Source organism: Lycorma delicatula, chromosome 7 (genome assembly GCF_047948215.1).
Source record: "Lycorma delicatula isolate Av1 chromosome 7, ASM4794821v1, whole genome shotgun sequence".
NCBI classification, from domain to species: Eukaryota; Metazoa; Arthropoda; class Insecta; order Hemiptera; family Fulgoridae; genus Lycorma; species Lycorma delicatula.
In genome coordinates, this window is record NC_134461.1 from 71,202,508 (window position 1) to 71,230,356 (window position 27,849).

At 30.0% G+C, this 27,849-nt stretch overlaps 1 protein-coding gene across 4 annotated transcripts in view; it reads left to right on the top strand.

The window, feature by feature from the left end:
- The window catches only part of LOC142328035 (uncharacterized), a 460,868-nt gene that overhangs the window by 178,963 nt on the left and 254,056 nt on the right, over positions 1-27,849 (top strand). The window contains exon 1 of one of the 4 annotated variants that reach the window (XM_075371481.1): positions 5,058-5,166. The exons of the other annotated variants lie outside the window; for them this stretch is intronic. The gene's annotated coding sequence lies outside the window, so the exon portion shown is untranslated. Of the gene's footprint in view, positions 1-5,057; positions 5,167-27,849 lie in introns of those variants that run through there. 4 annotated transcript variants of the gene reach the window in all.

Genomic DNA, 27,849 nt, shown 5'->3' on the forward strand with positions numbered 1-27,849 from the left:
GTTGGTGTGGTGGTGAACGCGTCTTTTCAAATCAGCTGATTTGGAAGTCGACAGTTCCAGAGTTCAAGTCCTAGTAAAGGCAGTTACTTTTATACAGATTTGAATACTAGATCGTGGATACCGGTGTTCTTTAGTGGTTGGGTTTCAATTAATCAGACATCTCAGGAATAGTCGAACTGAGACTGTACAAGACTACACTTCATTTACACTCATACATATCATCCTCATTCATCTTATGAAGTAATACCTGAATTCCCGGATGCTAAACAGGAAAAAGAAAGAAAAGGTCGACTATTCCTGAAATATGTGGAAACCCATTCACCAAAGAACACGGGTATCCACGATCTAGTATTCAAATTTGTATAAAAGTAACTGCCTTTAGTAAGATTTGCATCTTAGAGCTTTCGACATCGAAATCAGCTGATTTTCAATGACAAGTTCACCACTAGACCAACCCGGTGATTTTACAGCTATGATATCAAGAAAGTGAATTTATATAAGAAAAGAATAATCCGGAAACTTCAAAGTGAACAACGATAGGGCACCAATAAGTATCATACTTTTAAATTAAAAATTTATAAAAATTTCTTTTGTTAAATTTAATACCACTAAACTGTAATCCCACTCTTCAAATTTATCAATGGGGATCTCTCTTTAATTTATTTCAGGTTACGCTATCTTTTTACTTTCTTGAAATTTGTCTTACCTCTCTACCCTGCTCTTATAAGAGAGGCCTGCATTAAGTCATGGTAGGCAGTTCTAAATTTGAGATTAAATGATTTTTGGATCTTTTTAAGTTAAACTTCCGCATTTAGTTGGGACTACCTAAAACGACAGTAGCTATTTGTATTTTTTTTGTATTAAATAAAAAGGCGGCAAAGAATTGTATAACTTTCCCGGCTTCGCTCTTGGCATTGTTTTATTTTAGATACTTAAATGTTAAATATTTTATTAATATTACTTAAAATCGATAAAATCAATTATGAAGTACAAATAGAAAATTATTTTGGAAATTGATTTTAGATAACGAATTTAGTAAACGATTTTACGAATCAGTTTCTACAGTGTTTGTAGAGATTCTGATGTTACTTCACTATGTGGTAAGAGGATACCGAATGTAGCAATTTTTATTTAATTAAAATATAATGGTCGGTTTCCTGATACCATTATAATAAAAGAATTTTATTAAATTTCGTGCTTTGATATAAAATCTGTTTAACTTTAAACAGAATGTACGACAACGGACAGACAAGAAGTTAAAAACTTAATGCAGTTAAGATCTCACGCGCGGAAATACTTTGGTGGCCAATTGTGAATCCATTTTAATAGTCAATCAAAATCTAAATTACAATTATTTTGGGTAAGGCCGAATCCCGTGTTAGATTGGAGCCAAAATTAAAACTTATGTTGACGAATATTTTTTTTTTTGCGTTATTTTTGGAAAAATATAATAAAATCAGTAAAAAAAATTAAACTAATAATATTATTATCTTTAGGCCGATTGGATTAAAATTTCAATGCTTCCAAATTCCTACAGCGTTACAAAAAAACATTGAAATATTACAATTGTGGTTTTCAAAACATACCCCATAAAAAAGGAGCATGCGATTGAGCATTACATATTGGGGAATCATTCTTTCATCATTTAAACAAATATTTTAATAACAAAAATTACTCAAGATTGTTTGAAAAATATTCAAAATTGTTTCATTGTGTTCGTTAAATTAACAAAAACTATTAAATATTTGAGAATTTCAAGAAATTCTGAAAATCTTCAAAATTTAACAAACTTGATCTGCAGTTTTTTCCTACTATTTTATATCTTTAGGTACATTCTAAATGAAAGGTTTCCAGCCTGCCAAAAAAACCATTTCATTAACATGATGATGACCGGCCAATTGAAATATATTCAGGTATAACCCAGTAAAGATTTCTATCGTGGTAAGATAGTTGTTTCCTTTAAAACCGTGCTTGCATAATCCGTGGTCAAACAGGCAAATATAAAAACTGAGTTAAAGAGGTCAAATATTTATGGTTATACATAAATTATATATATAAATATATATATTAATATTTAAAATAATTACGAAAAAATTTACTTAAGTTCAGGATTTAATTAAAAATTCCCAGTAGAATATTATAAGTTGGTTATTGGATGACGTAACCCGTTAAATTAAAATAGATTTGAAAACCTTTTAATTTTCCAAAAATGTCAATATTTTACTAAAAAAATACGACTACACTAAAGAACAGTGCAAAAAATAAAACCCACTACAACGATGTTACTTCATTTAGTTCGTAGTTTTACTTAACATAACGTGGACATTTGTATCGTTAATGACCGCCGAATTACATCTTTCCAGATTCATTAACATGAATCTTGTGTTATCTACCGAATGTGATATCTTGATTTAGATAGGTTACAGCTGCACTGTGAAATTCTTATGCATAGAATGTACTGTCTTTGATATTCCTAAGGATTCCTCTATCTCACATTAAGTCATATACTGATCATCATCCATCATGTTGCGCACAGCATCGATGTTTTTTTGGAACAACAACCGATTTCGGTCGACCTTCACGACAAATTCATCGCAGACGGAAGCACGACAACGATGAAATTCTGCAAACCAATTGTAAATAGCCTTTTCTGATGGTGATTCATTACTAAATGTTGAACGAAGCGATTCGAGGCATTATTTTTGAGTTAGGCTCTTACTAAAATCGTAAAAACTCGTCCAACAAAAATCTTTACGTGAAATTTACATTTTTTTTAAAAACTGTTTTTTTTTTTTAAACGCTTGCTGTAAACAAACTAAAAGGTAGATTTCTGAACTGCTGTGTTGTAACAACAAAAAAGTAAATTTTACAACAATAGGAATTTTACATTTCAATAGTGTCATCTACTGGTCGTTTGCAAAAACTTAAAAGGCGACCATGACTAGATCATGACAATGCCAAATCTCACACAGCACGTTAAATAACTGATTATTTAACGGAGAAAAACATTGAATTAATGTCTCTTTTCACGTTTTCACCGATTTATTCTTTTTTTTGTGGAATGTCAAACAATAAATACGTGAACAACGATTTGCTGTTCAACAACTCAAGAAGCTCACTCAAGACGTTGAATCCTTCCAAAACCATATCTTAGAGGTACCAACTTCATAGTGGAAAAAGTGTTTTGAAAATTGATTACTTTTTTCTATGCATTCAAAAGTATAAATGTTAAAGGCGATTATTATGCGAAACCATAAAACGATCTGTACCAAAATATTTTTCTTCTTTCACTGTATTTGTAAAAACTTAAAAAGGCGTCTCTCGTAATTCTACTGTGTCTAACTCAAATTTCCTAATTACCCCTTTTAACCTTAATTATCTATTTTAACGGGTTTGATATCCGTTAAAATATTTAACTACGGTCATACATTCTAAGTATTTAACTATTTCTTAAATGAAGTTATTAAACAAGCAAACCTTTGTACACGCGAAAAATGTTTTTCTTCAGTGTTTAATTTACGATCGGTTCCTATTTACCAGAACCATAAGTAAATTTGAATACAAAAAAAAATGACATGCAGTGAGAAGTTTCCATTGAAATCCCTCAAAAACCTGTATACGTATGCATATATATACGTAACTTATATAGTATACATAAAAAGGTAAAGGGTAAATATTTTTCTATATCCAAAATTCTTATTAAAATAAGAATATAAAAAGGGAAATTTATAGAAAAATTATAATGTGAACAGTGAAGAGTAGTTAATTTTACACCGGTATGTCTTTATAAAGTATTTCAATATTCAACGTTCCATTAGGATTGCAATATTTGAAAATTATTTCACATAGTAGGGATTCACCAGTTACGTGAATTTCATTGTTTGCAACATAAATACTAGATTACAGCAGTAATAAACTGACTGAAGAGTGGTGGTGGTGGAATAACCTCTATTGTTACGACTTTTAGAAATTTGGCCGGTGGGACTTCTACTCGTTTAGTAGAGGGATGTGTCCTTAAGCTCACTGAGTTTGCGCGATAAATACCATTATTGTTATATTATTCTGTTTTAATATTATGAAATATTAAATATTTTTTAATACTTTCATAACGTATAAAATTACCAACTTTTTACTTTAAATTTGATTATCTACATTTTCTTTATGATATAGAACTTTTACGGTCACGTAAAGAATGATGCACCGACATGATTTCTTTATATCAGTTGCAAACATACGTGAAAAGGATATGTTTTGATATTTCAGTGATACTGTAGGACTCTGCTTCGTAATTGATTAAAAGTTTAATTACTTATAATTGGATTAGAATCCGTTAACGAATGATAGCCGAAAGTAGGACTAGAATTTAATACGTCTAACCCTCGATCTATCGACCTTTTAAGGTGAGGTTTAATAAATACACCACCACGAAAATTACTTGAAATAAATAACGATTTTTAATTAGATTTTTTAAGGAGTTATAGAATACAATAATTTATGTATATTAGTATAAGTTATCTCATATACAATATTGAAATCGATCGACGTTAGATTTTCCGTACCTAAAACTATAAAGTAATAAAACTCCTTTAAAGTCTAGTATGATAGAAGAAATATTATATAATCCCTAAAAAATTGTACAGTTCCAATAAAAGGTAGTTTAAACATACGCCTATGGAAAAGGGAAAGAGAAATCTGTTTGGACAAAGTCAGACGAAACATTTATTTACACACAGGCTAGAATAGAAGATATTCATGTAAATAAGACATCGTATGGTCCAACAGATCGATTTTCATTACAGATTCACTGGAGTAAATACAATAGTTTATTTTATAAACCATTTCAAAAACTTTTCTCTAAATAATGGAATAAATAAATGTGGATATAAAATGTGTTAAATTAATATTAAACCCTATAAAATAATTAAAGATGCTATGATTATTATTTCATAAAATAATGTTTAACGTTAATACATGCTTAACTACATGTAGCATACTATATTCAAAAAACAAAAAAGATATATACTGATATATTAATGAGGTTTTGTTATTTTTGTTTCAGGTAAGATTATCATCCAACGTTTTCTTCGTTGATTCTGAATATTGAAAATTTCAATTTATTCTTCCAGTCAAAAAAAAAAAAAACTTTCAGTGTAACAAGAAATCAAGGTAAATGAAACATTTTATAAAAACCTATTACTCTTTTTTAATAACAGATTGCCAAATGTAAAAGGTGTTTAAAATATCGCATATAAACAACAAAATTATTAATATATATAATAATGTTTGTAATAGAATTAATACAATATAATCTATAATAAACAAATATATTATTAATTACTATGCGACACATAATAAATAATTACAATAAGACCAATAAATAATAGCAACGTATAAAATGATTTCGGATCAAGTTATTCAACATTTAAAATTAAACTTTAACCCAAATTTAACTCCTTCATTACTCTCTTGCATATGATGTCTGTCTGGTCTTTCTGCTGATTTGAATATCGCAAAATAGTGCTTATACAAAACTTCAAATGTACTGAGAGAAAAAATCATACCCGTTAAAATATGTAACTATAGTCATATATTTTAAATATTTAATTGACTTAAATGAAGTTATTAAACAAGAAAACTTTCGTACACGCGAAAAGTAACTTATTGTAAATAAATATTCTTTTACACAGTTCAACAAAAATTCATATAAAAGAAAATAACATGTTATGAATTTTGATTAAAAAAAAGCGATGTCAAAACTATAATTTTCTCGTAAAAATACAATTTCGAAATAAAAATAAAATTTTCTAAAATTATTTTAAAATCAAGTGGCACTGGGGATGTATATTACCTACTAGCTTGCTACACTGATATTCCAGGACTATCCTTTAGCTACGGTGTGGAAAATTTATGAAACAATCCGTTGTAGTAGCTAGTAACCTAAAATTGATTTATCATAAAAGTAATAAATACATTTAAAAATAGTTAATAGCTAAAAAGATATATTTCATTGATAAAACTGAAATACGAATACGATCCAGTTAATATAATACGTATTGCTTTAAGCATAAATAATACCTACGAGATAAACAGTTTGACTTTTTTAAAACTGTTCTGCTCCTCTGGTAGGTAATATATAACATTTTTTTAGACTGTACACGGGATATCTACGGGCGTTCAAATACGTTACTCGCGTTTGTCACGTACGTATCTGTATGTTTCAAACATTTTCTGTTCGAAAAATCCCAAGTGGGTAAAAAAAAAAAAAAAAAAAACTGAAGTTGATGCTTCTGTGAACGGGTGACCTAGTATAAGTAAACAACCATTAGGCATCGAAAAGTTTTTGGCAGGCTAAGAACATTTTGAAGGACGACTCAGTCAATATAAGTTACTCTTCTCTTAACCCACCGGGTTGGTATAATGATGAACGCATCTTCCTAAATCAGCTGATTTGGAAGTTGAGAGTTCCAGTACTCAAGTCCTAGTAAAGGCAATTACTTTTATACGGATTTGAATACTGGATCGTGGATACCGGTATTCTTTGGTGGTTGGGTTTCAATTACCCACACATCTCAGAATGGTCGAACTGGGACTGTACAAGGCTACACTTCATTTACACTCATACATATTCTCATTCATCCTCTAAATAATACCCTAACGGTAATATTCCCGGAGGCTAAACAGGAAAAAAGTTACTCTTAAGTTACAAAAATAAATCAAAATATTTCTGAAAATATACTAATCAATTTTCGTTACACCAGATATCCTATTGCTGTCGTTCTCCATTACTCTAGACGTGCTGGTTAAAAGTATGGGACAAGGTCTTCTGTCGGTTGGTTGTGTGCCGTGTGACGAAAGGTCCAATAGGGAAAAACTGTAAGAGCTACTCTTTCATTTTATTTGTGATTAATTACTGTAAGTCAAAGTTAAGAGATAGGAAATAATTTTAAAAACCCGATATTCTTGTTTGTACATCCTGTTTGAGAAGTAATATTAATTGACAACATAAATTATAATAATATTTGGTATTATTAATAATTGCAATATAGGAGTATCGTAAATGGTAAATAATCATGTAACTGATAAAATAAAGAGTACAAATCTATAACAAAAAAAAAAAAATATCTGCAGAATATTACTGAATAACTTTATTTTGAGTAAATCAGTTTTACGCAAAAATAAACCTTTATTTTACTCAGAGAAGTATCGGTTTAGAGTGTATAATATGAATTCTAGCAGAAAGTTCAATAATTTTTCAATAGAATTTTATAATCAAGTATGAGTATACAAATTTTTTTTATCGCACTTATTTTTTTATTCAACACAGTTTTATGAATTTGCTTTTCAATTTTATCAGTATTTTTAAAAATATTATCAACTTTTATTCATTCAACTTGAAAATCATTTCATATAACACATGAGCGTATATTAAAAATGTTCCTTTTGTTTAAAAAATTCTCAATTTTATAAATATATATACCCGGTCAAGGTTCGCTTTGCTAGCCATTCCCCTCCCTAGCCAGGAGGCTCCACCTCCTGGATCTCCGTTGAGTTCGTTATCCTCATGGTTATGAGAATATACTGATAAATAACAATTAACGTATACAAATTTTATAAATACCTGAAAAAGAAACAAAGTTACAAAATACAAAATAGTAGCTGTAATAATAAAAACAGAATAAAAATAAAAAAATTAGAAAAAAAAGTAAAAATTAAGTAAAATAAACTAAAATACAATAGAATAAATAATAATAGAAATACAGGGTGTCCCATATAAAACGCAACCCATCAATCACTTTCAAAAGTCAAGCTTACTCCCCTACAAGTTACTGAAATGGACTCATCCAACATCTGAACATCGCGGCGACGCAGTAGAACACTACCGATAGTTAACAAAAATGCAATCATAACGTTCAGTGTATTGCTAGAGACAAGATGGTGTTTTCGCTAGATGAACGTGTTTTCATTGTTGAGTCGTACTTCAGTACAAAATCAGTGGTTGCAGTGCAAGATTTGTTTCGCCATAAGTACCCAGATTAACCAGCTCCTAACAAAACATCAGTATTAAGGTTAGTTGCAAAATTTAGAGAGACCGGTTCTGTTAATAACAAGGAACTCAAAAGATCTGCGTCAGTGTTGAATACAGATACAGTCACTGAAATCAAAGACCGATTACTCGCCTCGCCAAATAAATCGATCAGCCGTTTGTCTGATGAAATTAATTTGTCTAAATCAACTGTTCATCGGGCGACCAAACAATTACAATTACGAACTTATCGCATTCAAACGGTTCATCGACTTCTTGAGCCCGACAAAGAAAAACGGCTACAATATTGTCAACGGTTCCGTCGATTTCTGTGTGAGGGAATTAACGTTATGGATTCGTTATTTTTCACAGATGAAGCACGGTTTCATTTGGATGGCTACGTAAACAGCCAAAACAGTAGAATTTGGAGTGCTGAAAATCCCCACGTTTATCACGAAAAACAATTACACCCGCAGAAGTCGGGCGTGTGGTGCGCGATATCGCGGAAGAAAATAATCGGTCCTATTTTTTTCGAGTACACCATTAATGCAGAACGATATCAGGATATTTTATTTCAGTTCATTGTACTCTTGGAAGAGGAAGACAGACACTACTGGCTACAACATGACGGTGCGACATCGCACTACGCAGGTTCAACTTCTGATTTCGTTGAGGAATTCTTTGGTAATCGTGTTATCGGTCGAGGCTTGTGGCCACCAAGATCTCCAGATTTGACTGCGGCGGATTTTTTTCTACGGGGTTACCTCAAAGTAAAAGCTTACAGCAACAAACCACGAACACTTGAAAGTCAATATTGAACAAGCTGTATTAAATATCCAGCCACAAACTTTGAAAAAAGTTGCAAGAAACGCTTTAAAAAGAGTTGAAGCTTGTATTCAAGAAGATGGCGGCCACTTCCAACATTTACTAAAGGATGGTAAATAAAAAGGATGGTAATAATAACAATTTTATTTACATTTACACATGCCTTTTTATTATTTGAATACCTACCAATATAAGGTTGGGTTGCGTTTTATATGGGACACTCTAGAATAATACTAATAGAATAGTAACTGTAATAATTATACGTATTATATACTGTATAATATACGTATAATTACTGTATTATACTGTATAATTATACGTAATTGTAATAAGTATACAGACGTTTGACTAGGAAAACTTCACCCCAAGGAAGTTAGGGCTTCGATCAATAGCTTAAAATCAACATTCCTTGGGATAACACGAGTGTATCCTGAATATTTGAAAGCAATCGTCAGTTGGTTTTCGCGTGATGCTGTCGCAATCGGACAGCTACAAACGTTCGCTTTTACATACTGAGATCATTTTATCGTGCACGTCATGATACTATACACTATAATTCCATTACGGACTATAACATAAAAATACTCACATTTGATTTGATTCACGGAATGTAGTTATGCACAACTGATGTCTTACAGCAAATGTTGGAAATGTCCACCATTTTCCTGAAGGCAGGTCCGAACCCTTCCCACCATATTTTTTGAGATGAATTCCAATATCCCTGATGTCTTACGAAGGGTGTCAAAAAGTTTGGCGCGAAGGATTCGGAAGAGCCTTCAGGTAATGCAGGGTGGTGAATCCTACTTCAAACAGAATAGCCTAGCATAAGATCATAATTGTGATTACTTGTCTACTGAAAATCTTCGTATAATTATGAAGAAAAAACCTATGTGGACACTACATAACTTCCTTGTACACCTATTAATTTACATATACACATTTTTTGCTGCACTTCATTTAAAAGTGAGATACGATCCTCCAATTTTTTAATAAAGTGGGCAGCTAGACAGTTGCTGAAATATTAGTTTTTATTAACATCAAATATTTAAAAAATTATTAATTCAACAATTTTAAATGAAATAATAGGAGAGAGTAAAACTCCATTTATTACTCGTGTTACTAGACATGTATTATTCGTATCTGGTGAGTTACTGATTAACAGAAGTTTTAGATTGCTAGTGTGTCGTATAAATAAAAGTTAATAATAATTAAAATATTCTGTTAAGTGAACTCCTGCATACTGAACACAAATGTTAATTTTGTCTTCAGGGTATAAAATATTCAGTTTTTATTTATGGGGAATAATCATAAATGAAAAATAAATAATCATACAGGAAAAACAAAGATAACATGAAGTAATATATCTAAAAAAAACAAGAAGATGGATATGAAGAGGAAGAAAGTGTTAAAACCAAATAATAAAAACATTAAGAGAAATGATAAATATAAAGAGGAAGGAAATGTTAAAACCAAAGAAAGAATAAAAAGCTTAACAAAGGATGATTAGTATAAAGAGAGAGAAAATTTGAAAACTAGAGAACGTGTACACAGATTAAAATCAGAAGAATTACATCAAACCAAAGAGCGATTAAATAATTGGCAATAAAAAACAAACGAAATGATTATCAACTCCGAAATAGGGAGAATATTGTCCGACATTATCAAAGGAGTAATGAACTAAAAGATAAGAATGTTTTGCAATTTATTAATGATCGGGCATGTATGTCTAAATGTATATGTTGTTCTTGTGAGAGTCTATTTTTCAGTAACTCTGTAGTTAACTTTAATGTAGATAAAATTAAACTAGAAAATCCAAAAATAATACGATTCTAAATTACAATTTTCAATTAATATTAAATAATCAGATGTTTCACCAAATCTATTACATATACACATATGTAATAATAGCGATTAAATTACATATATACATTTCTAAAAGTACATAAAATTTTATTGCACTAATAACTTCTGATTTTTTTCATATTTTTATTATTATTAAATAATTATTAATGATGTTAATTATTAAATAATTATTAATAAATCAATATATTCAAATTAAAAAAATCGGATCTGGACACTACATGAATTCCTTGTACGCCTATTAAATTATATACACACGTTTTTTTTTTTAAATGAAAAGTACATAAAATTTTATTTCATTAATAACTTCTGATATCTTTTAATTTTTCTTTTATTGCTATTATTGAATTATTATCTATCGTAATTTTTTTTTTACAATGAGAGGTTAATAATTATTAATAAATCAATATATTTAAATTTAAAAAAAGTTACAAAAAAAGGATATGAAGGCTGATTCGAAATAATGTAACTCCCTTGTAAAATTAAAATAATTTCATTAATTAAAATTTTTTTGGCTATAAATCTGGACCCAATGAAAATAAGGACCACTTAGATATATCGTTGAAAAGCTTTCAATGAGCGTTTATTACTGCAGTAATCCAATTTTTGGGAGATTTTGAGCTTTTTTTGACACTTTTGGTTCAGTCGATAATCAAAAGGGGAGGTGTACAACTAAGTTTTACAGCAGTCCTAAATCCAAAATTTCAACATCCTATGGCTAATCGTTTTTGAGTTATGCGAGATACGTACATACGTCACGCCGAAACTAGTCAAAATGGATTCAGGGATGGTCAAAATGGATATTTCTGGTGAAATCTGAAAATCGAAATTTTTCGCAATCAAAATCCTTCCTTTACTTCGTACAAGGAAGTAAAAACTTAATGTCTGATGCGAGATCACGAAAAATTGAGTGGAAGGCCCTTATTTTTTGATCGAAATCTAACAGGCGATTCATATGTTGGGATAATATTCTCAAGCTATTGAACAATCCTTTTTTAAACAAGTATTCCTTATTTTTGGTAACAAGATGGGAGCCATAATGTACTCTTTAAGCCACAGACTATCTCGATCAAATGTATTTGATCGACGCAAAAGAAAATTGAATATCACCCTGCTCGAGAGATTTAGCGCCTTGCGATTTCTCGTTTTAGGAATTCGTCAATGACGTGGTACTTTCTTCAAGTATAAATGATCTGAACCATTTAAAGCTATCGTTTGGAAACTAAATTGATTTTATAAATCGGACAACACTTTATTGGAAAAAAGATGTAATTCAATTTATAGTACCGCGAATTCACTGCCACGAGTTCAATTTCTAACGTCGAAAACACCCTCTAACGTAAATTAAATATATGATAATAAATAACTATAATAATAAATAAGCTTGAAAATACTGCGTTAGAAAATACGTTACAGATAATTTTTAAGCACTTGAAAAATTCCAAGCTTCATCGGAATTCGAACATGGATATTCCAGAATGGATGCTTCATATGCTAACTACATTATTAATTGGCATCGTATTAATAATATACTAAGCTGAAATCAATATTATAACGCTAATTTCGTTCTGAATAATAATATTCTGCAACTGTAATCTGGTACTTATTTTTTCTTTTTTTTGTGTTAACTCTACATAACAAGTTTCATCGATATAAAACAATCGGAACTAATTTTTTATTTTTATCTTATTTTCAAGAATAATTAAAATTATATCCTTTACAGATTATAAATAAACAACACTGTATTTAATATTCTCCCCTAGAGGAGTTTATTTTGTAGAGTTTTAATCTAATCTACCTTACTTCATTTAATACTTGTTACATTTATATTTACTTTGTAAAATTACATTAAAAAAACAATTGAAATATATTTGATTACACATTTTAATTTTATTAAAAAATAAACAACTGCAGTTGATAATCAATATGTCTATTCAGTGTGAAATTTATAGATGAAAGGTTTCCTAATTTTTTTCAATTTATTTTTTTAAAAATATAAGTGAATATTATTTTACTCGATATTTTCATATCATTAAAATATAAACGGCGGGAGAAAAATGTTTGGTATGAGAAAATATAATATATATTTTATAATCATATCTGATCGCGTTACTAAAAAAAAATGTTCCGGCAGCTATTTCATAAAAAACTTTTTTATTTTTCAAGAAAATTAATTAATCAATTTTTTGTTTACATAATCGTTTAAAATGCTCCAATAACACTAAACAGCATTCCCTTAAAACTTAAAAAAAACTGTAGCATTAGGTAAAAATAAACTGAGAAAATATTCTCTTCAAGAAAGATTTTTTCATTTTTATAAACTGTTTTTCAGGAATTTCTCATTTATATTTTACTCAGTAGCCGTTTACTATAATTCATTTTTGCACAGAACATAACGTATTTCTTTCAAGCCATAATATGTATTTGAATCGGAGAATTTACTTAATTTTATTCATATTTACTAATTTTAAAAGTAAAAGTAAACTTAAATAACGCATTTTTTTTGAGTGCGTCACTTTTTATCCCCTTCCTGGAGCCGTACACGCAACTAAGCTTTAACACAGCTCCAGGGAGTGCCTTTGCCTCAAACTGCCTCGTCGAGAACTAATGTTCACCCAGGCAGCCGGGACTCGGTCTTTTGGTGATATGCCTTGCTTCTAGTGAGGAGACCCCAAAGGGGTCCCCTCATCGGGACTCCGGTCTTTACGCCTTCCCTCTAATAAGGAACCCCCCGAAGGATCCCCCACCGGGACTACGATCTTACTTTAAAATAATCAGAAGTTACGTGAGAGTCCTCGCCCAATCACGGAGGGTGGAACACTTTAGCGGCCCACTCCTCCTAGACGGGGCTGTCCCAACCCTAAATTCATCCCAAGAGTGAAGACAAGATTCATTTCCGGGCGCCGGCCTTTGCAGTTACGGACCCCAAGAACGCGCCCGCAGGCATTGCTGTGCGAACACTTAGCCTCCGTTCGACAGTCCTTACGGAGATGCCCTAAGCTTCACGATTGAAACATCGCCCCCTTCTATCAGGACCGCCACAGGTTCCCGCCCGGTGCCCTATACCCCAACATCGATAGCTAGGTTCTTCGTCGGACCTTCTGGATACCCGACAAGACACCCACCGACTCTAATTCGGCCAACGTTCAATAATTCTGTCACCAGCAGAGAAGGAACCGCCACCGTTGCCACTTTTATTTTGCCAAATGACGCCCTCAGGGAGAGGACATTGATGGTAACCGAACTACGAACAATCCTGCGCATCTCACGCACCAAATCCTCCTCTGAGGTAAGGGCGTCAAGTCCTTAATGTGTAAGTGTACCCGCCAAATGCCCCTACCGTGACCATTGTGCCTTCAACCTTGTCCAATAAATTTTGCCTTAACATGGTAGCCACGTCTCCTGAGTCTTGGACCTGTATGTGAAGGTCGTCTCTCTGATCTCTGCGCGCCGACAAGATGTTCACCTCATCTCGAACCGTTCGGAGAAGGTCAGCGTACGATCGTCCCGCCGCCTTCACCACCACAGTCACGGTTGAGAGCCCGACTGATTTCTTCGCCTGGTGACGACTCCCCGTAACCCCCAACGAAGACCCATCATAATGCATACGAAGCACAATGGAATTCCTCCGGGGCGAGTATTCAGCCACCTTATAAATATATTGTCCCATCTTCCCCTGAGGCCCACAAAAACAAACTCTAGGATTTGCGGCCAGCGCTAACCTGGCGTACGTCACGATACGTGAGACCAACCACTTCTAACCGCGGACGAATCAACTGCTACCACGATGTTCATTTTTTCTTATTAATTTTGTCTTACAGGTTTTCCTTTACGTACATCTTTCAGATATTAAATAAACAGTAACAGTAAAATGTTTATGTTTGATAAACAAAGTTAAGGATAAACAAGGTCCCATATTAGTTATTCGTTTTCTATTAGGTCAATTGATTTTTTTTTACAATAAAATTTGTAGAAACCACACAGTTGTAAGTCTTTCCCGTCACGCGGCTAAAAAACCCGACTTCCGACTTTTAACAACAACTGTGGATTGTTTCTGATTCACAGCTAGCACACAACTTCTAAAAATATTTGTCATTTTATTATTTTTTTTATATTATTTATTTAAATATAATACTTTTTCGTTTATTTAATTCAGTGGTTTGAAAACGCTTTCCTTAACAAGTGTCGGCTGGCGAAAGATTTCTCCCCGATTCTGCTCCTTGCCCACTTAAAAAGATTATTTTACATTAAACATAAAATATTATGTTGGTCGACCCCAATCTTTTGATTTTTAACCCAGATTTCTCGAAAACTACTAAATATACAGTTCTACTAGGACCTATTTTTTCCATTTTTTCACGTCATATAAAACCATTCAATTTACCCCTTAATTTGGGTTTCAAGAATTAGATCTGGCTTAATTTTAGGGAAGGTGCAGAAATCAGGGCGAAAACTTTCGTCAGCTGAGTCTCAGTAAAGGAGCGTTTCCGAACCTATGTTACATCAACTTTCTTCTTTATTTTCACCAGTAGAACATATCCTGAAAGTTTGTTACATTCTTCGTGAATACTCTGTATATAAATATAAATCTGAAAAATGTTATTTATTTTATTATAATCTTTCATAAATTTTCAAATTTTAATGAACTTATAAAATCTCAAATTACCTAAATTTTTGGAACCTATTTTCCTATCATAAATTAAAATTAAATAACTTTAACGAAAATATATATTCGGATATAATAAGAATATTAATTTTTTTCAGGAAATCCTTGCAAGGAAAACAAAATGTTTTTAATTATTAGAGTTAATTTACCTTTTCAATATATTAACGAGAGAATTCAGTGGTTTTTTCCATCAAGTTTGTGTAGTCTACTAATTAATACTAGTATATTTCTTTTGTATAGAAAAATTAATAAAAAAGACTGCTCAAAGAAATAAATGTACCAGTTGTGAGCGTGAAGCGAAAAGTTATTAAACTTAGAGTATCTAAATAATACAAGTATTCACTTTATATCTCATCCACAGTCAGTGATTGGGTATCTTTCAGCTTCCATTAAATATTCCTATACAGAAGCTATAGAAATTTCTGTACGTATTTCTGTTTAACTTATAAATATTTTTATCACAAAACATTTGATATTCACACAAATTTTCACGTAAACGAGAAAATTATTTTTTTAATAATTAAAAGTATATACATAATAATAATAATAATGTTAAAAAATTATTCCTAGGAATTTAATATTATTTGTTTAAAATAACAATATTATCAAGTTAATACATTAGAGTTTCACTTATTCGACATAAACGGGCCGGCAAGATATCGGATAAGCGAAAAGGTCGGAAAATAGGAAGGTGTTACGAAAAAGTTAATTAAACGTCAAACTGTTATAATTTTACACGTTAAGAACCTAATAATCATGTTTTGCAACAAAACACAAAGAAATAAACTGAAAAACTGAACTTACAGTTACAGAATTGACCGAAGTTTAATTCAGTAGTACAGTACTTCAAAAGTTCAGTTCTGTGATGATCGAAAGAAATTTTTGAGCGTCGTCTGCTTTCCTGACGAATGCCGTTTCTTGGGCTGCGACGTCTCGCCATTTTTGCATAGTCATTACCAGCCTACATCCTGAGGTTTAATTTAACTTAAGCATTAAAATAAAAACACTATGTTAAGTCGATACGCAATTTTTTTTAAAAAAGTCGGTTCTAACAACAGAAAAAATACGATTTTTCTAGAAAGAAGTTCTAATAACAAAATTTTACCACATGACTTCATTGTACACCTATTAAATTAAATGTAATTTTTATTTTAAAAAAAGTAAATAAATTTTTATATCTTTGATAACTTCTGATATTTTTTACAATTTTTTTTTATTGTTATTAAATTATTATTTATTGCAGATTTGTTTTAAAATCAGAGGTTAATAATTAATTATTAATAAATCAATATACTTAAATTAAAAAAAAAGTTAAAAAAAGGAGTCCGGAAGTCTAATTCGAACCGATGAGCCTCTCCTTGTAAGATCCAAATATTTCATTACTGAAATTTTATTTGGTAATAACTCTGGAACCAATGAAAATAAGTTAATGACTTGCTGTATCGTTGAAAAGCTCTCAATGAGGGCTTACTACTCAATTTAAAAAAAAGTTCAAAATCCAAATGTTTTGGATTTTGGGTAACTAGATGTTACAACAATCCTAAATCCAAAATTTCAACATCCTATGGCCAATCGTTTTTGAGTTACGCGAAATACATACGTACGTTCGTATAGACGTCACGCCGAAACTAATCAAAATGGATTCAGGGATGGTCGAAATGGGTAGTTCTGTTGAAATCTGATAACCGACAATTTTTGTGATCACAATACTTCCTTTACTTGGTACAAGGAGGTAAAAAAGTAGCTTGCGTTTAATGGACTACTTGTTCTCGAGAGGCAATTACTTTTATTCCTTATATTAATGTTTATTTCATGCTTTAATCATTAAAAAGTATACTATTTTTAGCTCTTTCAGATGTTTATTCAATACATAAATTTTAGCATACTTTAGTACGTATATATATATATATATATATACATATGTGTGTGTGTTTTAATTTAATTAAAAAAAATATATATATATATATTATCGATACGTAGATGAATGTTTTGAATAGTCACAGAATTGGGTCGGTAAATATTATTACTCTTTCTTACAAGATTTAATTCGTTATACACTTAAAAAATTGTATTCCTTTTGAAGTTAAAAATACAGAACTAATGTCAGAGGGTAAGAAAACGAAGTACTCCAATAAAATTTGATGCAAAAATCTCAGATTAAAAGTTATTTATATAATAAGTTAAAAGAGAATTTAATTATACTGTAATAAAATGTTCACTTAATTTTATCAAGATATTTGATTAGTCTATATAAATTAAAGTTCAATATTAAAAAATTATATATATATATATATATATATATATATATATATATATATATAAACTCTTTGCAATACATTTACATTTTATTACAATATTTATATTTATTCATCTTATATTACTTTTAGTTAGAATAGCTATATTAAAGGGAAAAGATCATTTAGAAATTAGGTGTTTAGTCTTTTTGCAAATGTTCACGTTTTAAGGTTGAAAGTAGCTCACCTAGACCAAAAAAAATATATATATGCGTACCTATGTGTGTCCTACTGCTTTTGAACACTGAACTTTTGTGCTCAGGATTGACTGAACCGATTTTCTCCAATTTTGGTTCAAATATTATTTTGTTTCAAATATAGAAATATTTGTTATTTTAAATAATTGTTATTAATTAAGTCGGTAAAGTCAAAACTTTACCAGGTTTTTTAACAGGTATTTTTAATATTACATTCTTGTCAAAAAAGTCAATATTTGCTTCGCACACGTGAGAAATTGTGTTTTATATTTATATAAAATAAAGAGATGTTTAATATTATATAAAAAGAAAGAAATCTTAAATCAATAATAAGTAGGGTTTCGTTTTCCTAATTTTCATTACAGTCTTTGTTTTGTAACTTTTAAGCGGATTTCATAGTTTTTAATTAAATTTAATTAAAATCATTTCCAAAGACTAATAATAAGAATATTATTGTCATTATCTTAATTATTATGAAACGTAGATGTTTTTAACAAAATTATTATTTTCGTTCTAAATTTACAATTAAAAATCTGATAAAGAATTATATGAATTTATAATTTATAATAATAATAATATAATAATTTAGAATGAATTTATTACGTTATTAATAATAAAAATTAAGAGTTAAAACAAAAAAACAGAAGATTTATTTTACAGAGGCGGGGAATAAATTTTAGAAAGATTTCTTCTAAAAATATTCATGTACAGGTTAAGCTTAACAAATTTGCACAAATAAAGTTTTCTCTAAATCTAATAACCCCCTTCAATAGGGGCTAAATTAAGAAAAATAATATCTTCAAAAAGCTTTTCTGTATTCTAACTTCGGCGATTTATAAATTAAAAAAAACTTTTTAAAAATAGTATAAATTTCGTGATAGCTCTATATGTGAAGTCTAAACTTTCAAAAACATTTGAAAAATATTTAAACCGAGGGAAATTTGAACAAAAGAACAAAAAAAAAACGTATATTTCACTTTTAAGAGGTGAGGGTTGATTTTTTGGTAAACCTTTTTTGGAATTATTTATTTATACGTTATAGGTAACGAATTCTTTTAAAGATTTTTATAATTCCTCTGAAGAAAATCAAATATTATTTCTTGACGAGGATAAACCCATAACAAATTTTGAGAAGATAAATATGACCAATGATCTGCAAATAGAGTTAAATTTGAAGAAAATCGGTTCGATCACTCGTTTAATATAAGGCCAAAAGCACTGCGAAACACATATTTTTTTTGGTCTAGACTAGATGAATTAGCTTCTTTCTTTACTGTTTATCCTCCGGTAATTACCGTTTAGATAATTCTTCAGAGGATGAATGAAGATGGTATAAGTGTAAATGAAGTGTAGTCTTGTACAGTCTCAGTTCGACCATTCCTGAGATGTGTGGTTAATTGAAACCCAACCACCAAAGAACACCGGTATCCACGATCTAGTATTCAAATCCGTGTAAAAATAACTGGCTTTACTAGGACTTGAACGCTGGAACTCGACTTTCAAATCAGCTGATTTGGGAAGACGCGTTCACCACTAGACTAACCCGGTGGGTTAGATGAATTAGCTGGACGCTAAAAAGTAAAGATTTGCAAAAATCAAATACTCCAATTTTCAACAGGATCACCATACTTTCCCCTTTAATATTTTAACTATATTCGCCGGGAAAGTAGGATATAGTTATATTTGCTGTATTCGCCGGAAAGTAAAAGAAAAATCTTCATTGGAAATTAATAAAAACTTTGATGTGGGCACCACATGACTTCCTTGTATGCCTATTAAATTACATACACATGTTTTTTTATTTTTTTTTTAAATAAAAAGTACATAAAAATTTATTCCATTAATAAATTCTGATATTTTTACTTTTTATTGTTATTGAATTATTATTTATCGTAAATTTTTTTTACAATCAGGTTAATTATTCATAAATCAATATATTTAAAAAAAAACTTAAAATAAGGAGATGAAGTCTGATTCGAACCGATGTGCCTTTCCCTTCTAAGATTCACATTTTTCATTAGGCTATAACTCTGGAACCAATAAAAATAAATACCACTAATGATATATCGTTGAAAATCTCTCGATGAGGGGTTTTATTGCTGCAGTTAAAAAAATTCCAAAATCTAAATTTTTGGAATTTGGGATTTTTTGGACACTTTTTGTTCTGTCCATTTCAAACGGGTGGTGCACAACTAGATGCTACAACAGTCCTACATCCAAAATTTCAACATTCTACGGTTAATTGTTTTTGAGTTATGCACGATACATACCTACGTACAAATGTCATGCCGAAACTAGTCAAAATCGATTCAGGGATGGTCAAAATGGATATTTCCGTTGAAATTTGAAAACTGAAATTTTTCGCGATCACAATACTTCCTTTACTTGGTACAAGGAAGTAAAAATAATTTAATAAATACTAGTGTTGATGACTGAAGGATTTTCTTCTTTTTTTTAAAATTATATTTCTTTAAGTTTATTAGTACTTGTAATTATGTGTTTTGTAATAAACATAAAATCGATCATTACTTATCGATAAATTTAATTTATCAACGTTAGGTACCTTAACCGTAATGGATTGTAAGCGACTAAACAAAGAATATACAAATTTTTTATGAAAACAGTGCAGTCATTCCCAAGAATAAAACAAGCTTCTTGTCGATAGCCTTAATTACGAAAATAAGGAGTAAGTAGTCTTCCGTTACCTTGTTTTACTAAATCGAATATTTTTCAGTATAACAGCACGCCACACTTACTGAAATTGTGGAGATACTGGATTTAGCCTAGCAAGCGAAATATATCATTCTTTATCATAGGGAGTGGATATATAGTGAACATCATTATTTACAGAGAAAGCAAATCTTTGTTACTTATTTATTATCCTATTTTATACGCTGAGTTTCTCAGTACTAATAATATGCAGAAGTCGGGTTTACTTTTATGCTTTATATCTGTAAAAAATAATATTAATTTACAAAAAAGAAAACCTTAAAAACTGTTTATCTAATCATAATAACTTTCTTGATGATAATTTTAAAGGTTTTATACTCATTTCTTTTTTTCAATTAAATAGTGATTTATTTAACACACAATATTCACACGAACATCCGAAAGCAATCATACAAAATTATTTTAATAACAGATGTATTAACCATTATTGTAATAAGGATATGAAAACAATATATAATAGAATTTGACCGATTTAAATTTAAAAATGATAAGTTAAATAATCTTTTACGAAAAAAACAGGAGAAAATTTATGACTATGAAATATGTTTCGTACGAATAACTTAATGAAGTGATCGAAGTGGATTTTTCTAGATCTAATAAAATAGTTTACAAGTCTTCTGGTACAAATATAGTGACGTAGACTCTTCAATAACCAAGAAGACATTTTTTCTAATAAATTACATAGAAATAATGTATTCTATTATAAATAATGTAAATTTTAATTATGTAAGCACAGTTTATTATTTCTTTTTTCAGTTGAATTAAAACGGATTCATTCTGAAAAAAAATTATTGGTTCATCTAACCGAATTAAAGTTAATGAAAACGGAAGTAGCGTACCATTTAATTGGAAACCTATGCAATAAAATATCCATATCAAGAAAAGGTAGATTAAGATGTGATAAAAGAGTAATCTCTCCGGAAGACTTGTACGGTTCAGAAACAATACAAACATTCTCTAGCAAAAACATAAGCAGAATTAAAAAAAAAAAAAATCCGCAGAAAAATATATGGCCCGTATTATAAGGATGGAATGTACCCATTACGAAAAGCCGTAGTTATTTAAAGTAGAAAATCAAAACTTTTGTCAAGAATAACGCATAATTACATCAAGAAATAAAAAATACTGAAACAACAATGAGGAAAAGAAGGATACAATTTTATTGACATCTACAGTACGTAAGAGTGAACAACAAAGAACATTTTTAATTTGATTAATAAAAGTAAAAAATAAAAAAATAAATCGGTACAAACACATCGAAAAACACCTGAAAATAAAGATAAACAAACATATCATATATGAAAGAGATACCATTTAGGAAATTGGCTGACGAATATAAGTTTCAAAATAAAACAAAAAATAATCAAATTAAGGGAAGAAAAAAAAAGCAAGCAATGACAATGAGGAAATTTTGGGAAAAGAAATAAAAACAAATCATGTAAACGTGGTCTACAGATGGCCTGAACGTAAAAGAATAAATATATAAAGATTCAGCTACATTAACTTAGTTAACAATGAGGTTTCCGAGATATTCGAATCCAATTAAATTAGCATCCCTTAGGATAATGTTACAATGTATCTCTCGCAGTAAATTGTTACAAACCATTTCTCATTTAGTTATAAATTTACCACTATTGATTCCTTTTTCATCCTTTTTACAGTCTATATTAGATAACGTCTATTTAATACAGTATAAAATCAACCCCAAACTCTATTTTGAATTAGCCCATTTTGTAAAATATTATCGTTTATTAAAAGGTTACGTAAAATCTGTTAGTTAAAAATAAATATTAGTAAAAAATATAGGAATTATTTTCATTATTTAGATTGTCATTTAATTTCAATAGATAAATTATATTATTACTAACAACCCCCGTCGCGGCTTTGCACGCGCGATATGTGAATAAAATTTAAAAAATTGGAATTAGTTTTTTATAAATTATGTGTAGACTCTCAGAGTTTTCGTTATTCAAAACTTACGGAATAAAATATCGATTAATTTGGATGAATAACAACTTCTGAGTTGTTAAAGTGTAAAATGGGAATCATTCCCTTTAATTTGGTTGATCGTTGTATTAGGTTTCAAAAGAACCTCAGGTCTCTATTGATCGCTTTAATTAGTATGGACTTTAATTTTATTATTAAAGCTTTTTTTTAAGGAATATTAAGATAATAATACAAACTAATCTGTTTCAAACAATGATATTAAGCTTAGTATATCACATAACAAATTTCTGAAGAAGTCGTGTGTTATTATTATTAACAATAACTTTTTATTATTTCTAAACAAAAATAATAAAATAAATAAAAAATTAAATGACAATAATACATTTTTGGACATCCACTCTAAATAATTATCGCTTCAAAAAATTCAATTTCCGGTTGTTAGCAATGTTATAACAATAGTATTAATTTTTTAATTACATTTCATTTTTATGTACTTTTCATTCAAAAAAGAGAAATATGTAATTTAATAGGCGTACAAGGAGGAAGTCATGTGATGACCACATCAGATTTTTTCCAAAAGCCAAGAGGTCACTAGTATACAATTTTCTACACTTTTCCACTCGATTCACAATATTTCTTTTAAAAATAAATACAAATATTATGTTTTCTTTTTGTATTGCTTTATTTACAAGCAGTGTACTGAACAGTATAACTTTAAATAAATTGTATAGTGTAATAATGACGTGAAAGGGAGGCATACAGTGATACCTTCGAAGACAATATAAAGGTTTAAACACAGTATAGTACAATAAAAATTGTAACGAATAAAAATATAACTAATCGTAACTAGTACAAACAATTAGAAAATTAACTGTTGATTTGGTTTGGTAGCGACCAGTGTCCTAACTAGCTCCTAGAGCTAACCTAACAGCGTGAGCGGAATATGTGTGGTACCATACACCACTCGCTTAAATGTTCCACTGCCCGCTTGTCATACATCACTAAAATGGCTAGGCGCACCCCGTCAGCTACTAAAACATGTACGATCATCAATAATTAAATTTATCTCGTTAAAGACAGCAATTCGCTGCCACGCCTAGGCCGTTGAATGCCAGGAAGTACCTGTCCACCATCAAAGCGCTTGGAGCCTTAATCTGGCTGGTAGCCAGACATATCTCTCGGTTAGCTTCCTACAGCAGCGCGGTAGGAGTCTTTTCCCTTAGGTAAACTACGGTTGAACAAAGCAAGTGCATCAAGGAACTCCCACGCGATCCGACAATGCGACTCTCGCCATATTGGTTGCGCGATTTAACACATACAATGATCATGTGTCATACAAAATTTACAAGGAAACGGAAAGGAATACCATCCTTGGAGTAATGGGATTACGAAAAGTTCTTTTCATGTTTTGAAAGATATAGAAATTGATAATTGCTGTTTTTTTTCGGCATCAGTCTAGGATAAATGACGGCGGATTCATGACTAGTTACGAACAAGTAGTCGAGTAAGGGTGGTTAGTCGATAAATAACTTACACCTGTTTTTAAATGAAAACTGCATTAATATCTAATAATTATACGTTGGAAAAATATTAACAAATCAGTAGAAACATGGTTTATTTTTTTGATGTTTTAATAAATAAACGACATGAAAAAATAATTAGCATAAATCTAGGTCATTGAAATATTTTTTTTGAAAATTCTAAAAAAAGTTACCCATCTAAAAATCAACCCGTACACGTATTTATATGAAACACGTCATTACTGATTAATTAGATTCTGTACAGGAGATCCCGACGTGTTAGATAGGCGTGTCTTTTTGATAACTGTTTTACATGTATTAAATGAATATCCAGAAAAATAGCATTATATGAATATGCCATTAAGCATAATTACTTTTTAGTTAATTTCAAATAAAAGTAACGTACCATACATCTTATTTCTATTTTAATAAATAAAATGACATTCAGTTAAATGACTCGCAATCGAGTAATTGAGTTTACTTTTTAGGTGTGGTTAACGAGAAAAGTATTATTTTTGATTTTATCAATTATATCAATTTAACACTCACTCACCATTAGCTTGTAGATGTAGACAAATTTACTAGGTATATAATAATGATTTGTCATCGATCGTATACACAGATTATTAAATAAAATATTTCATTTAATTTTCATTGAAATGATTTTTTTTCACACTTGAAAGATTTTACTGATTTTTAAAAGCGGTAAAGAGTGAGACTGTCATACTATTGCTAAGGGAAAACATATATAACTGTCAAACTATAAGTATTCAAGAAATAATATGTTTCCGTTTTTTTGTTTCTTACAAATGCTTTTTAATAAGTAGTGATTAAATGAATCACAATGTGTGAGGAACACAGGGATCCAAGCTAGACGGGAAGGACGAGCGAAGCGAGACCTGATCTGTTAAATATCCCGTGACCACGACGAAAAACGCAAGTAATCATATAGAACAAGGAGAAGTCGCAACGAGGATTGTAATATACTTGTGTGTGTATATATATATATATATATATATATATATATATATATATATATATATACACATATACATACGTAAAACACACACACACACACACACATATATATATGATAGCATACTGCACATGACAATATCAAAAATATACACGAAATATTGTCGATATACAATATTGCACAAGTGTAAATCACTCTTAAAAATAATGCAGCTCTCAGTACTACAGTAATCTTACGGCATAATAGATTTGAAAAGAATCGGCATATATATAAATATATCCAGTAGTTTTAAATAGAGAACATTTTTAATATTATTATTAAGGTTTTGCTATTACGTTTATTCGTACCTTCCGGCAACTACGGGTTAATTACATAACCCAATTACATTTACTCTTTTCTAATATGTTTTGCAATTTTTATAAAGAGTAATGATTTTGTAGCGCTTTATATTGCAATAGTAGCACTCTTAAGTTACAATAAAATGGAAAGAGAAATCTATTTTAATAATAACAGAGTGCATTGTATGCATACAATTTAGTACCAAAGAATATCATAAAATTTCATAAATCGATAAAATTAGTAATTTCAATTCAGACTGTAGTGTATCTGAAGCTAATCTTCTATCGTCGTTGACTGGCAAGATTGCCGCGTCATCAGCAAACGAGGTATCAGCGACATTGTCGTAAGATGGAAGATCTGCAGTGCAGATAGAGAATTAAGTCGGTCTCAGAACTGAACCTTGAGAAACACAAATAATTATAATACTAATAATAAAATTTTTCGTTACATAGAACAATATATTATATTTTCTGTGATTAATTAACTGCTATAAAAAAAATATGTAGGCCTGTATAAATATTCTGTAACGTTTTTTTTTAGATTATTTCACTATTTTGAAGCGCAATAAACACTCTCCTTATAGTTAAAGTTATTATGACAAGTATGAAGACACCATAAGTGATATTAAGAAAATTAAAGTTATTTTAATAATAATGTACAATAGATCAACAATCCGTTTCTTCATTTGATAAATTTTAATTTTTATTTGCACATTAATTTAAAATTGCCACAAATATTTCTACCGCAAGGGTATTCCGTTCACCGCAACACCCTTTGAAAAATTTAAATTAAAAAAAACCCGAAAATCGTTTTTAGATTATTATCTGAAGAGTATTTTCATGCCCAAATCGAATGAATATTTTGTTAAGTACAGTCGGAAATTGGAAACATTTTTGAACATTGCTAAAAGTTCTTTTACCTTTCTTCACCGTTTTCAATGTCGCATTTGGAAAAATCTAGAAACTGGTTCTTAGATATTCACATGAAGATTGCACAAACAGAAATCAAGTCTTAATTTGTTACCGATAAATTAAAAAAAAAAAAATTAATGTAATCTCATTCTGACCCTTTAAATTCAGAATTTTAATAAATCCTATTGTGCACTTACCGTAAAAAGAACAGAAGAATGTGTAAAAAGATTTGTACATAAACTGGGAGTATGTTTGCAAAGCTTTCGAGAAAATTGGCCCCAAAAATCTGAAAAAAACTAGCTACCCTACTCCCTGGAGATAGTGATCCTAAACATTTACCAACAAATTGCCACATATTTCCCAGTCCCCAATTTCATCAAAATCACTTTACCCCGTTAAAAATTATTTAGCTTGAAATAGGCCTATACATGTACGTACGCCCTGCACATTTTTTTGATTTTCGGGATCCCTGGGCCATAAAACATTGAGAAATGAAAAAACACATACCCCATTTTCTGATTGATTACCATACTTTTCTTTTTGCAGCATAGCTCTAGAAGTACGACGCCAGGAAAGTAAAGAGCCCTGTCTTCTCGCTTTTAGACGCAACAGTTTGATCGCATTTACCATAAATCCTCTGCATCGTTCGACATGATAAAGGATACGCAGTTGTCAAACTTTTATGCTGCATCAAAACTTGTCTAGTATTTGATTTATTCGGTACAAGTTCCTGTAGATACGTTTTCAAAATAACCATTTTTTATAGCGTAGACGAATATCTGGATTATTTACAGAAAAATTTCTTGAAACAATAACGTAAAAGTAAAAGAACATGGACTGATTAATATAAATCTGAAATAGTAATTGTGTCTAACTTAACTTACAACTGCATGGATAAACCTTAGTTACTTATAGGAGAACACTGATCTAAAGAGACTAAATATGTTGATTTATAAAGATAAGATTATCGTATCGCTTTTAAATAGAAAGAATATTCTTTTTTTTATTTTATCAAAGGTTTTAAATTGAAAGGTTTTTGTATTGACGACGGACGCATACAAAAACATCTTTTTCTGTCTTATTCAGTTAGCTCATAGAGTTCAAGTAAACAGACTGCGCGTAAGAGTGTCCAAGTGGCCGATTCATAAGCATCTCCTGTAAATCCTGATACAAATAAAACAAACTACACACGTTAATATACACAGTAACCACGCGCTATTAATTTTCCAAAAATTATACATATATATTTTAATTTTAGAGAAATTACGAAATTTTATTTCAGTTTTCAAGTTTTCAAATAGTCAATTGTCCACAAACAATAAAAGTTCACTAATATCTAACATAAAATTTCTATGATAATTAACAAATAATAAATTCAATTCTTTTTTCGTCATCTAACTGCGAGAAATCCGTAGTGCTGTCAGCATTAAGAGATATAACGAGAGGTTCAATTATGCTTTTTATTATACCAATAATTTTGTTCAATAGTATCCGTTACATGTTTTATACAGTTTTTGCATTCCTGCTGGGTGTTTTATCGATGGATTTTAAGTACAAATTT